A 12,477-nucleotide genomic window follows, 5' to 3' on the forward strand; every position below is an offset into this window, starting at 1 on the left:
ATCAGTGGCGTATCACAGCTGCAGCGATGTGAGCAGTCAGCGGTGCAGCTGGATGACACCATTCAGCGCCCTAGGAGTGGAAGCTGCCGGCTGCTGCGAGGGTGCGTGGTGAAAGGTGTGTGTGTAGTAATGGAGAAGGCAATGATGGGGTGGGGTAACCATGTGTGGCCATTATACTGTACCCAGCATTGTGTGGGGCCATTATACTGTATGGAGCATCGTGAGGGGCCATTATACTGTACCCAGCATTATGTGTGGCCATTATACTGTACCCAGCATTGTGTGGGGCCATTATACTGTACAAAGCATCATGTGGGGCCATTATACTGTATGGACCATCACGTAGGGCAAGTGTACTGTACGCAGCATCATGTGGGGCCATTATACAGTGTGGAGCATAATGTGGCCATTATACAGTATGGAGCATTATGTGTGGCCATTATACAGTATGGGGCACTGTGTGGCCATTATACAGTATGGAGCATCACGTGGAGCCATTATACAGTAAGGCTAATATATTGATAAAGGGTGCACCAAAAGCAATAGTCCTAAATAAATATTAAAGGGTGCAGTGCCAAGTCCAATATAGGTATAGAACCAAAAACCAAGAAAACAGATTGGACTATAAAATAGGCACGCACAACCATATAAATAGAAAAATAACAAATGTTTTATTGAGCACAACAGCAAGGACACATAAAAACAATTAAAATGTACAAATAATGTACGTGACACCCTGCTATAAATATCCTACAAATAACATTCAGTCGATGTAGGACGTGTATATAAAGATCCGCCAGATATAAATCACATAATATGAAATGAAGCAAGAAAACCTCCTAATGAATCAAAGTATGCAGTAAGCACACCAATACAGAACAAAGGTGTAAAATGATATGGGTTAATGAATGTCAGAGCACGCAGGGAACCTGGTGGAATAAATGCCCATACCACGTTCTATACAATAAATGATGGTAGAGTGCCCAGAGAATAACAAAAAGAAAAAGAACCCATAATAATAAGGAAAGGGCCATGTGATGCCCGGCATACTCAGCTGGAGCTCGGAGGAAGATAGCAGGCTAGGACCCAAGTCTACATCGAGAGTGCTGAATCTGAAAAAAGATTGTGAGTCTCAATGCCGAAGTATGAACGGCATGAAGTAAGGTAAGCAGGGTGTCCGACAAGAGCCCCACGCGTATCGCCGCCGCAGCGGCTTCGTCAGGGGAAGTCCCCTGAATGTTATTTGTAGGATATTTATAGCAGGGTGTCACGTACATTATTTGTACATTTTAATTGTTTTTATGTGTCCTTGCTGTTGTGCTCAATAAAACATTTGTTATTTTTCTATTTATATGGTTGTGCGTGCCTATTTTATTATACAGTAAGGAGCATCATGTGTGGCCATTATACAGTACGAAGCATCATGTGGGGCTATTATACAGTATGGAGCATAATGTGGCCATTATACAGTATGGAGCATAATGTGGCCATTATACAGTATGGAGCATCATGTGTGGCCATTATACAGTATGGAGCATCATGTGGCCATTATACAGTATGGGGCATCATATGTGGCCATTATGCAGTACGCAGCATCATGTGTGGCCATTATAGTGTACGAAGCATCATGTGGGGCTATTATACAGTATGGAGCATAATGTGGCCATTATACAGTATGGAGCATCATGTGGCCATTATACAGTATAGAGCATCATGTGTGGCCATTATACAGTATGGAGCATCATGTGTGGCCATTATACAGTATGGAGCACTGTGTGGCTATTATACAGTATGGAGCACTGTGTGGCCAATATACAGTATGGAGCATCATGTGGAGCCATTATACAGTATGGAGCATCATGTGTGGCCATTATACAGTATGGAGCATCATGTGTGGCCATTATACAGTATGGAGCATCATGTGGCCATTATACAGTATGGAGCGTCATGTGTGGCCATTATACAGTATGGAGCGTCATATGTGTGGCCATTATACAGTATGGAGCGTCATGTGTGGCCATATTTTTTTTGTTTATTATTGTTTACGAAACATTGTGATCAAAAGTGCTAAATGGGTGTGGTTGGGGCGTGACTAGTTGTGAAATGGGTGTGGTCAGAGGTGTGGCCTAAAATTTGCCGCGGTGCGCGTAGCACGCCGCTAATTTTGTACCTCTTTCTCTTCCTCGAAAGTTGGGAGGTATGCATATGCAGGAATAGCCTCAACCTCTTCCCCTGGTCTGTGTGTGGCCAGTGCCTGAACCTGCTCCCCTGGGCCATATGCGGCCAGGGCCTGAACCTCATCCCCTGGTCCTTGTACGGCCAGTGTCTAAATGTGTACTCCGTATATCCGGCCTGCTAAAACCAATCTCTGAATCTAGTCCTGTCTGTGTCTCCGTAACAGTATCCACCCTGCCCTAGCAGTAGTCTGAGTGAAGCCCAAGTCCGTGTCTGTGTCAGTGAACCTGACCCCTGGGGTCAGCAGCTGCAGTACTGGGGACTGCCTAGGAGTGCTACCTTACCTGCAGCTCAAATTTGACTCCACCATCAGGAACTCCATGAACACAAGGTAGTCACTTAGCTACACCACTTCCTAGGTAAGCATGGCGGGCTTACCTAGCAGCGTGACATTTATCTTATATCAATGAGGACAAATAAATATTAGAATTAAATGTGTTGTGTATCCACTGGAATAGTATGAACCTATAAATATGTACACAACTAAAAATATTTTTTTAAAATATTATTTATTAAAGAAAAGAAAAGAAGAATGAAGCGAAGACAAAAAACAGGTGAAAAAATTGTGCAGGGGAGTACGGGGTAGGTATATGCACAACATTTTTTAAAAATTACAAACATGATCCAAAAAATTGCATAACTATTTATTATGCAATTCAGAAACAAACCTGAATGGTTTATAATAATTAAATAAATTAATGATACAATGTTATTTCTACAAACTCATTCATTGTGCAGGATCAAAGTAAAACTCAGAGGTGTATGAATTCAAGTGCAAGGTTGGTAAGAATAAGAGGTCAGCTGCTGAAGCATAGAGACAATCCCTACATTTGATATCCATATTTTACTAGAATAAATAAGGCTGGCATATGTTAAGAGTCGAGCACAGTCAACTCCCTGTATGGAGCGACCCACAGTATCAAGAGGCATCTATAAGTAAAAGCCAACTAAATATAAGGTGCCATAGTCTTATGATAAAGTGCATATGCAAAGAATAAGCAGCAATATACTGACCAACAATGAGACCCCCGCATCAGCCCACAGCTGCCTGACGCGCGTTCCACGCACCTTCTCTATATGAAATAAATCTTACCTTCCATCGTGCCAAAGGAAGAAGAAGCCATGACATATCTGGAAAACTCTTGCAGTAGGTGCCATTGATGAGGAGAGGCTGCCGTCTACTATCCAGCAGAAATCAAGAGGAACCAAAGTATGTTGTAAGGTTTGCAGGGGGAGTGACCTCCTGCGCTGGACTGGATCAGGTGACCCACAGGAAAGACTTCCCTGGTATAAAAGCCTTGCGCGTCCAACCATAAGAAGTTTGGTGCTAGGGAAGGGAGCGGGGCAGATGTGCTCCAGAGACACTGCTGAGACCAACGTGACAGGCCTCATTGGGGAGTCTACGCCACCCAGGTGCCAGTCACCGCCAGGCAAGGTCCGGATTCCCCAGAAGGTTTCCCCAAGAACGGCTTACACTGGTCAGAGCCAGAAGTCGCGCACTGCACTGGTCCAGCCACCAAGGCCCTACTACGCTTGTCAAGAGCTGAGGCCAAGTTTTCTTTTCCTTGAGTCTGAGAGACTTTAGCCGTTGGTCAAGCCGAGAAGAGCCGTGCGGCGACTGCGACAGGAGAGGCATGCCTGCAAGAGATGAGGAACGGTGCGAGTGAGCAGGGCCGTCACTTCCAGCTATCCTCTACGGTACCGAGATCGACTGGGATTAGGCGTACAAGTTGGGAGGGGCGAGTTGGTGCGTGGGAGGCTCAACGGCTTTAATAGACTACGTCAGGAAGAGACTTGTGGCCCAGTGGGAAAACCCGGTGACCCCAGCTAGGGCCAAAACTTCGAGTGAGAACTCACGTGGTGACTCCCAAGACTGGGCGCTCCACTAACATTAAGTACTGAGAGACTTTCTTGTTGTTATTCCCTCTAGTATTAAATTGCATAACAACTAATACTAATTATTTAAAAGTTACTGTTGTATAAATAGCATTACATCAATCCCTAGCTGTTTTCGCCTCGTGATCTCTGCTCGTTGCATCCAGACACCTGCATTATACTTTCAGACATATGTGATCTGAAAAGGGAACATCTTCCTGTTGAAAATTCCTACAATCATTACTACATCATTCATTACTTTCACGTCTGCCCTTAGGTTTGTGCAATGTTTGCACAGGAATACATAAACTTCCAAAGGCACATGGGGATTGTACATACTTTCAATCTTTTGCGTTCTACTTCTATGTCTGTGGAGGACATCAATTTCTGCACTTGCTACGTTGATGATATAGTGCCATCTTGTGGTTGTTGCCAAGACTACATCTTCAATACAAAACCAGGACATTATGCATATGTCAATATCTACAGATGAACATATTATAAATTAAAAAAAGAATTATATTAAACCATAGGATGATATTTAAAACCTATGGTTCCAGGATATAAGATAATATTTAAAGCCCAGGATTTCAGGATATATTATAAATCAAAGTATACCATCAATTCCATGACATATCAACATATATCAATATATCAATATTTAACGAAAAACTTTAATCCTTTATGCATATAGATATGGTTCCCATAATAACTACGTTGATCCTATATGGGGGTTACATTGTGTATTAATTACAAGGTGTAGTATATACCCGTAAGATACCTAATCAAAATCATAAAATGGTGTTTAGATTATACTATGTAGGAATTATTTAACATGTTGTATATAAGTTTCCCCATAACCATACCAGGATCCCCTTGACGGACCCACACAGCAGTGTCTAGAGTTGTGGAAGAAACGGAACAAGGCCTTTAGGTGTTATTGTGTTGTGTCGATTTATAATCCAATTTTCCAATCTAATTTTGTATGGTTGAAAAGGTAATTTATTATCTGATTTCCTGAAGGGCTAATTACCGTATGAATATCATACCAGTGATGTTCAATAAGGTGACCTATAGATGAAGACAAATGCTCTCGTTTATCTAGAACTAAAACTGCATCTACCAGAGCTTCTAGTAAAGTGAGGTTATGATCCTTTATATAATTATTTTTATTTAACATATTTTGTATTATGGACATGTTGAGAGAGAAATTATAATCAAATATTTCTACTAGTATGATCTTATGAAAATCTACTTCTAAATTCTCATATATAACAAAATACCCTGAATGTTAATGAAATAATTAACAGGCAGAACTCAAATAGTTAATTTCAAAACAAAAGCAAAGAAAGCCTGTGGAGTATAAAACCCATAAATGAAATTTATTTCAACATTTAAAATAGTAACATCACAAAATTACATAAATACAGAGGCTGCTAAGCACCATTGCAGGGGTTCACATATATACGAGCAATGATAGTGCATACATGTTTAGGTAAATATACAAAGCATCAAACCAAGAATCAAGCCCCGTTATAGAGCAGTACAGTGCCTTGCGAAAGTATTCGGCCCCCTGGAACTTTTCAACCTTTTTCAACATATCATGCTTCAAACATATAGATACCAAATGAAAAATTTTGGTGAAGAATCAACAACAAGTGGAACACAATTGTGAAGTTGAACTAAATTTATTGGTTATTTTACATTTTTGTGGAAATTCAAAAACGGAAAAGTGGGGCGTGCAATATTATTCGGCCCCTTTAACTTAATACTTTGTTGCGCCACCTTTTGCTGTGATTACAGCTGCAAGTCGCTTGGGGTATGTCTCTATCAGTTTTGTACATCGAGACTGAAATTCTTACCCATTCTTCCTTGACAAACAGCTCGAGCTCAGTGAGGTTTGATGGAGATCGTTTGTGAACAGCAGTTTTCAGCTCTTTCAACAGATTCTCGATTGGATTGAGGTCTGGACTTTGACTTGGCCATTCTAACACCTGGATACATTTATTTGTGAACCTTTCCATTGTAGATTTTGCTTTATGTTTGGGATCATTGTCTTGTTGGACGACAAATCTCCGTCCCAGTCTCAGGTCTTTTGCAGACTCCAACAGGTTTTCTTCAAGAAGGGTCATGTATTTGGCTCCATCCATCTTCCCATCAATTTTAACCATCTTCCCTGTCCCTGCTGAAGAAAAGCAGGCCCAAACCATGATGCTGCCACCACCATGTTTGACAGTGGGGATGGTGTGTTCAGTATGATGAGCTGTGTTGCCTTTACGCCAAACATATCGTTTGGCATTGTTGCCAAAAAGTTAGATTTTTGTTTCATCTGACCAGAGCACCTTCTTCCACACGTTTGGTGTGTCTCCCAGGTGGCATATTGCAAACCTTAAATTACACTTTTTATGGATATCTTTGAGAAATGGCTTTCTTCTTGCCACTCTTCCATAAAGGCCAGATTTGTGCAGCGTCCGACTGATTGTTGTCCTATGGACAGACTGTCCCACCTCAGCTGTAGATCTCTGCAGTTCATCCAGAGTGATCATGGGCCTCTTGGCTGCATCTCTGATCAGTCTTCTCCTTGTTTGAGATTAAAGTTTAGAGGGACGGCCGGGTCTTGGTAGATTTGCAATGGTATGATACTCCTTCCTTTCTTTCTTTCAACGTTCTTTTTATTGAAAAGCATGTTTATACAAACAAAACAATGAATTTCCATCAATACAAGGTAAATGCAACATATGGAAAAAATATACAGAAAACCACCAATATTCCATTCCTTAAGCGCCACAGTAAAATGAGTAACTACATACACATATCTTCATATTAATAAACGAAAATAATAGACTAAACTGCATTCTTGGCGTACATATGACAATCATTTCTGGTTTAAAGAGCATTCACCTGTAAAATAACAGGAAGAGGGAGGAAGAAACAAAGAATTGAAAATTAGGGTCAAAGAGTAGAAATGGGAGAGGGGGAGGTGGGGGGGGGGGGAAAGGGACTACGGCACCTGTGATATCCATTAGTAGGTTTATGATATTTTTTCTGTTATTTCAGAAATAAAGGGTTGTTGCGTTCTGTATAGGGTCCAAGGTTTCCAGACGCAATTGAAATTTTCAAGATTATGATTGACTTTGGCAGCCAATTCTTCTATGTGATACAATTGTTCTATTTTTAGAAGTAGTTGGGTATTAGTGGGTATTGTTTTGGAGTTCCAGTGTTGAGGAATCAAAGATTTCCCCGCTGCTATAATGAATTGAGCTAGTTTGTCAGTTGTTTTGTCACCTGTCGCAGTTGGGAAGTGGAGGAATACGTTCTCTGGTTCGCACATAATGCGCTTATGTAATAGTTTGCTTAATACTGAGTTAACATCTTTCCAGAGGGGGGCTAATGCCGAGCAGGACCACCATATGTGCAGATAATTTCCTTCCTCCACTCCGCACCTCCAACAGTCTGAAGAAGCAGCAGGGTTCCATCCCTGGATTTGTTTGGGCGTGATATACCATCTGGTGAGTAGTTTAAATGAATTTTCTTGAATTCTCACACATTTTGAGAGGCCATGTGAGTTTCTATAAATGTGTTTGATTTGTGAGTCAGAAAAGGAGCAACCTAGGTCTCTCTCCCATCTGGCTAAGTATGCGCGTTTTAACGTTGTGTCGATTTTGATTAATGATTGATAAATGGTTGACAAAATTTTGGTAGGGGGTCTCAGTTCAGCACATAATCTTTCGTAAGCGGTTAATGATCTATTAAGATCGGCTTGACGGGCATATTGATTGATTATATGGGAAAGTCTTCTATGCTGCAGAAATGTAAGGCTTGAAAGACCTGGGATTTTGTGCAATTTTTCTAATGATAAAAGGGCACCATCTTCTAGTATGTGCTCCAACGAGATATGCGAAGCCTGTTTTGGGAGAGATTCTAGCAAGTCTGTAAGTGCTGCCAAGGGAGATATGGGAGGAGCTAAACTATGGCGATATTTTCCCCATACTTTAATTGTGGCTGAGGTATGAATGTTTTGTATTTTTGTTGGGTACAGAGCAACATTTTGTCCTAATAATATAGAACGCAGAGGATAGGGCGACATTTCCTGTTCTATATTTAGCCATTGTTTGTTTTCAGTCGATCTGATCCAATGAATTGTTCTGGAGATGTGTGCAGCATGATAATACCTTATTATGTCTGGAGCGTTCATCCCTCCCATCTCTCTTGGCAGTGTTAGGGTTTTTGAATTAATACGTGGCTTATTATTTTGCCAAATATAACTAAAGAAGATTGAATGCACTTTAGAGAGAAAGGAGGAAGGGACTTGAATTGGGAGCATGTTAAATACATATAGGAATTTTGGCAGAATTATGCTCTTTAGTATATTTTTTCTGCCCACCCATGACAAATGTGCGTCCTTCCAGGAGTGGAGGGTTCTCGTTATATTCTTTAATAGCTGATTGAAATTAAGCTCAAATAGGTCCTTTTCTGACGCACACAGTTGTATACCTAAGTATTTAAGACTTTCTGTTTGCCAAGGGAATGAGTACATTTGTTTAAGCTTATTTACTACATGTATGGGGAGGCCTAAATTTAAGAATTCAGACTTTGTTTCATTTATTTTGAAATTCGATAGTTTGCTAAACTTTTCTAAAATTGCAAGTATGGCTGGGATAGTCTTCAGAGGTCTAGTGATTATCAATAAAAGGTCGTCCGCAAACGCTACAGTTTTATAGTGGGCTCCTTGGATCTGTAGGCCTGTTATTTCAGTGCATTGTTGTATGGCTTGTATAAGCGGTTCAATCGACAATACAAAAAGTAGCGGGGAAAGGGGGCAACCCTGCCTCGTGCCATTGTGTATTTGAAATGAGTCTGTCAAAGAACCATTTAATTTAATTCTCGCTGAGGGGCATGAGTACATTCCCATGATAGCTATAATTACTGATAAGGGGAAGCCGAATCGTGACAATGTTTCCTGTAAGAAAATCCAGTCGACCCTGTCGAACGCCTTCTCCGCATCAATACCCATTAGTGCCATTGGTAATTTTCTCCATTTAGCAAATTGTATCAAGTGTAAAATTTTGTAAGCGTTGTCCTTCCCCTCTCTTCCCTTTACAAACCCAGATTGGTTCAAGGAAATTAACTGGGGGAGCACCGCCGCAACTCTATCCGCCATCATTCTCGCATATATCTTCAGATCTGTATTCAGCAATGATATGGGTCTATAACTGCCACATTGCTCTGGATCTTTACCTTCTTTGAATATCAAAGAGATTCTGGCTTCAAGTAGCTGCCGCGGCGCCACCCCTCCTTCCCGGAGACCATTACACATGTTAAGCAAATGAGGAAGTAATAGCTCAGAATTGACACTGTAGTAATGAGTCGAAAAGCCGTCTGGGCCTGGAGCTTTCCCTCTAGGACATTTCGACAGGGTCGACCGGAGTTCTGCCATAGTAAAAGGCTTAAGTAATCGATCTTGTTGGGATTTAGATAAGGTTGGGAGCTTTAAATGTTTTAGAAAGGATTGGATATCCTGTCTCTTTTGGCTCTTTTCATTTTCATCATCTTCAGGGCGCAAATGATATAAAGACTTATAGTAGGACAAGAATTCTCTCTCTATTTCAGAGTAATTTTGGGTCTTTAAACCTGACTTCGTTTTAATAACATGAACGAACGTGCGGGCTTGTCTTTTTTTAATTAGTGACATAGTTAGCTTTGAAGCCTTATCACCATGTACATATATTCGGTTTTTAAGAGAGGCAAAGAACTTAACTGATTGCTCCCTCAGAATATCTTTTAGTCTCTGTCTCTTGGCTGTAAGTTCTAACAGGACCTGGGATAGTAGAGTTTTTTTGTGTTGTGACTCTAAGAGTTTTATCTCTTCATACAGAGAGTCAATCTCCTTTCCTTCCAATTTTTTCAAATAAGATGCTATTGATATAAATTCGCCTCTGATTACAGACTTATGTGCCTCCCAAATTATTAGCGGCGATGTTTCCGCATTATTGTTCAACTCAAAATATGTTGTTATGGCTTTTTGGATACGTTTTTTATTTGTAGTATTATCAAGCAATGAGTCATTGAGTTGCCATGATCTGCATGTGGAAAATTGTTTGGATAGTGCTAATTCGGTCACTACATAAGAATGATCAGAAAATAATGAGGGAGCTATCTCCACATGTTTAATATTGGGCAGCAAGGATCGTGGTGCGAGCAGGTAGTCAATACGGTGGTATGAGCCGTGCGGGAAAGAGTAAAAGGTATAGTCTCGAGTTGACGGGTGCATATAACGCCATATGTCTACCATATTCAGAGAGTGCAGTGAATGCTTTAATCTGGACAAGTCCCTTAAGGATATCGCACTTTTTTTCTTTGTTGTATCTATACTTGGTTCAAAGGCTAAATTAAAGTCACCACCCAATAATAGTATACCTTCCCTAAAGTCTCTTATTTTTTTAAACGTAGCGAGCAGCCATTTCAGCTGTTTCGTGTTTGGGGCATAAATATTGCATATGGTTACAACTACTCCCGCTAGAATCCCCTTCACCAAGATATAACGACCATTTGTATCTGTCATCTGATCATGAAGTTGAAAGGGAATGTCTTTGGCTATGGCCACCGATACTCCCCTTGACTTTTTTTGTGGTGAGATGGCATGAAACCATCTGTTGTAGTGGGCTTTGTCAAATGTAGGAACCTTTTTGTCTATAAAGTGCGTCTCCTGTAATAGGAGAATATCGATACCTTTTTTCTTAAAGTGCGAGAGTGTTTGACCTCTGGTTGCCGGTGAGTTGAACCCTTTAGTGTTGAGAGTCAGTAGTTTGAATGTTCTCTGGTTAACCGCCATCTGGACATGTCGGTATTTGCAGGATATCCTCACGAGATGCCTGGGGAAATAAAGAAGGGGGAGGGACCAGGGAAGGAAAAGGAGGGGAAAGCGTTAAAAGTAGGAAAGTGTTAAACAACAAAGGGGGATTTAGAACAACAATACACTCGTGTGAGTGCAACATATCTGAGCACTTGTCTTGGATTAAAGACATACTATCAGCTAGTTTGGAGGAAAGCTAACTAAACAAAAAATGCATTAAATAACTGAAACATTGTTTTAAACTAAAACAGTAAACTTGTACCCAATTAGTATATGAGTAAGAGCTCGATCTCTATGAAAATCATTAAGGATCAAGTCTTTTAAAAATATCCACTCAAATTAATGTTTTCTCAAGTAACCTGATCCTTGGTGGGAGTCGTTTTGAGGCTCTTGCGTTTAGTCTTTTGAGCTTTGGGTGGTATGATACTCCTTCCATTTCAATATGATCGCTTGCACAGTGCTCCTTGGGATGTTTAAAGTTTTGGAAATCATTTTGTATCCAAATCCGGCTTTAAACTTCTCCACAACAGTATCACGGACCTGCCTGTTGTGTTCCTTGGTCTTCATGATGCTCTCTGTGCTTCAAGCAGAACCCTGAGACTATCACAGAGCAGGTGCATTTATAAGGAGACTTGATTACGCACAGTTGGATTATATTTATCATCATTAGGCATTTAGGACAACATTGGATCATTCAGAGATCCACAATGAACTTCTGGAGTGAGTTTGCTGCACTGAAAGTAAAAGGGATGAATAATATTGCACACCCCACTTTTCAGTTTTTGAATTTCCACAAAAATTTAAAATAACTAATAACTTTTGTTCAACTTGACAATTGTGTTCCACTTGTTGTTGATTTTTCACCAAAAATTTGCATTTGGTATCTTTATGTTTGAAGCATGATATGTGGGAAAAGGTTGAAAAGCTCCAGGGGGACGAATACTTTCGCAAGGCACTGTATTTATGGGTAAAACTTCCCAAGTAATAAACACAAAGAGGGCATAGATTTAAAAATACTTTCATACAGGGCTGGACTGGCCATCTGGCAATTATGGGAAATGCCAGAAGGGGCTGTCTTGTCGTGGGCCGCCTTGTCTGCTATATTGTTATCGGAATTGCATACTCAAAACACCCATACTGTTAACAGTTGTGATAGAGCACAAAGTTGCTGGCTCTGTCACTCACTCCAGCAGGCCTCGTGCGCCCCTTCTGTCTGCGACCTGTCGGAGGCCAGCATCAACAAGGGATGGTGCAATGACATCACGGTGTCAGTGGTGCAATGACATCACTGTATAGCACCACCAGGCAGCATCCACTGCGAGAATAGATAGAAAAGGAGTCAGACCCTGCGGAGGATGAGGTGTCTGGATGAGTACAGGTGAGTATAGGGATATTTTATTTTTGGGATGTTGTGTGGGACCATCACACTATTTAGGGTGCTGTGAGTTGGACCATCATAGTATAAGGGGATGTGGGGTGGACAACCATACTATAGTGTAATATTGAGGGGCCAT

The sequence above is a fragment of the Ranitomeya variabilis genome, chromosome 1 (genome assembly GCF_051348905.1).
Source record: "Ranitomeya variabilis isolate aRanVar5 chromosome 1, aRanVar5.hap1, whole genome shotgun sequence".
In the NCBI taxonomy this organism is placed as follows: domain Eukaryota; kingdom Metazoa; phylum Chordata; class Amphibia; order Anura; family Dendrobatidae; genus Ranitomeya; species Ranitomeya variabilis.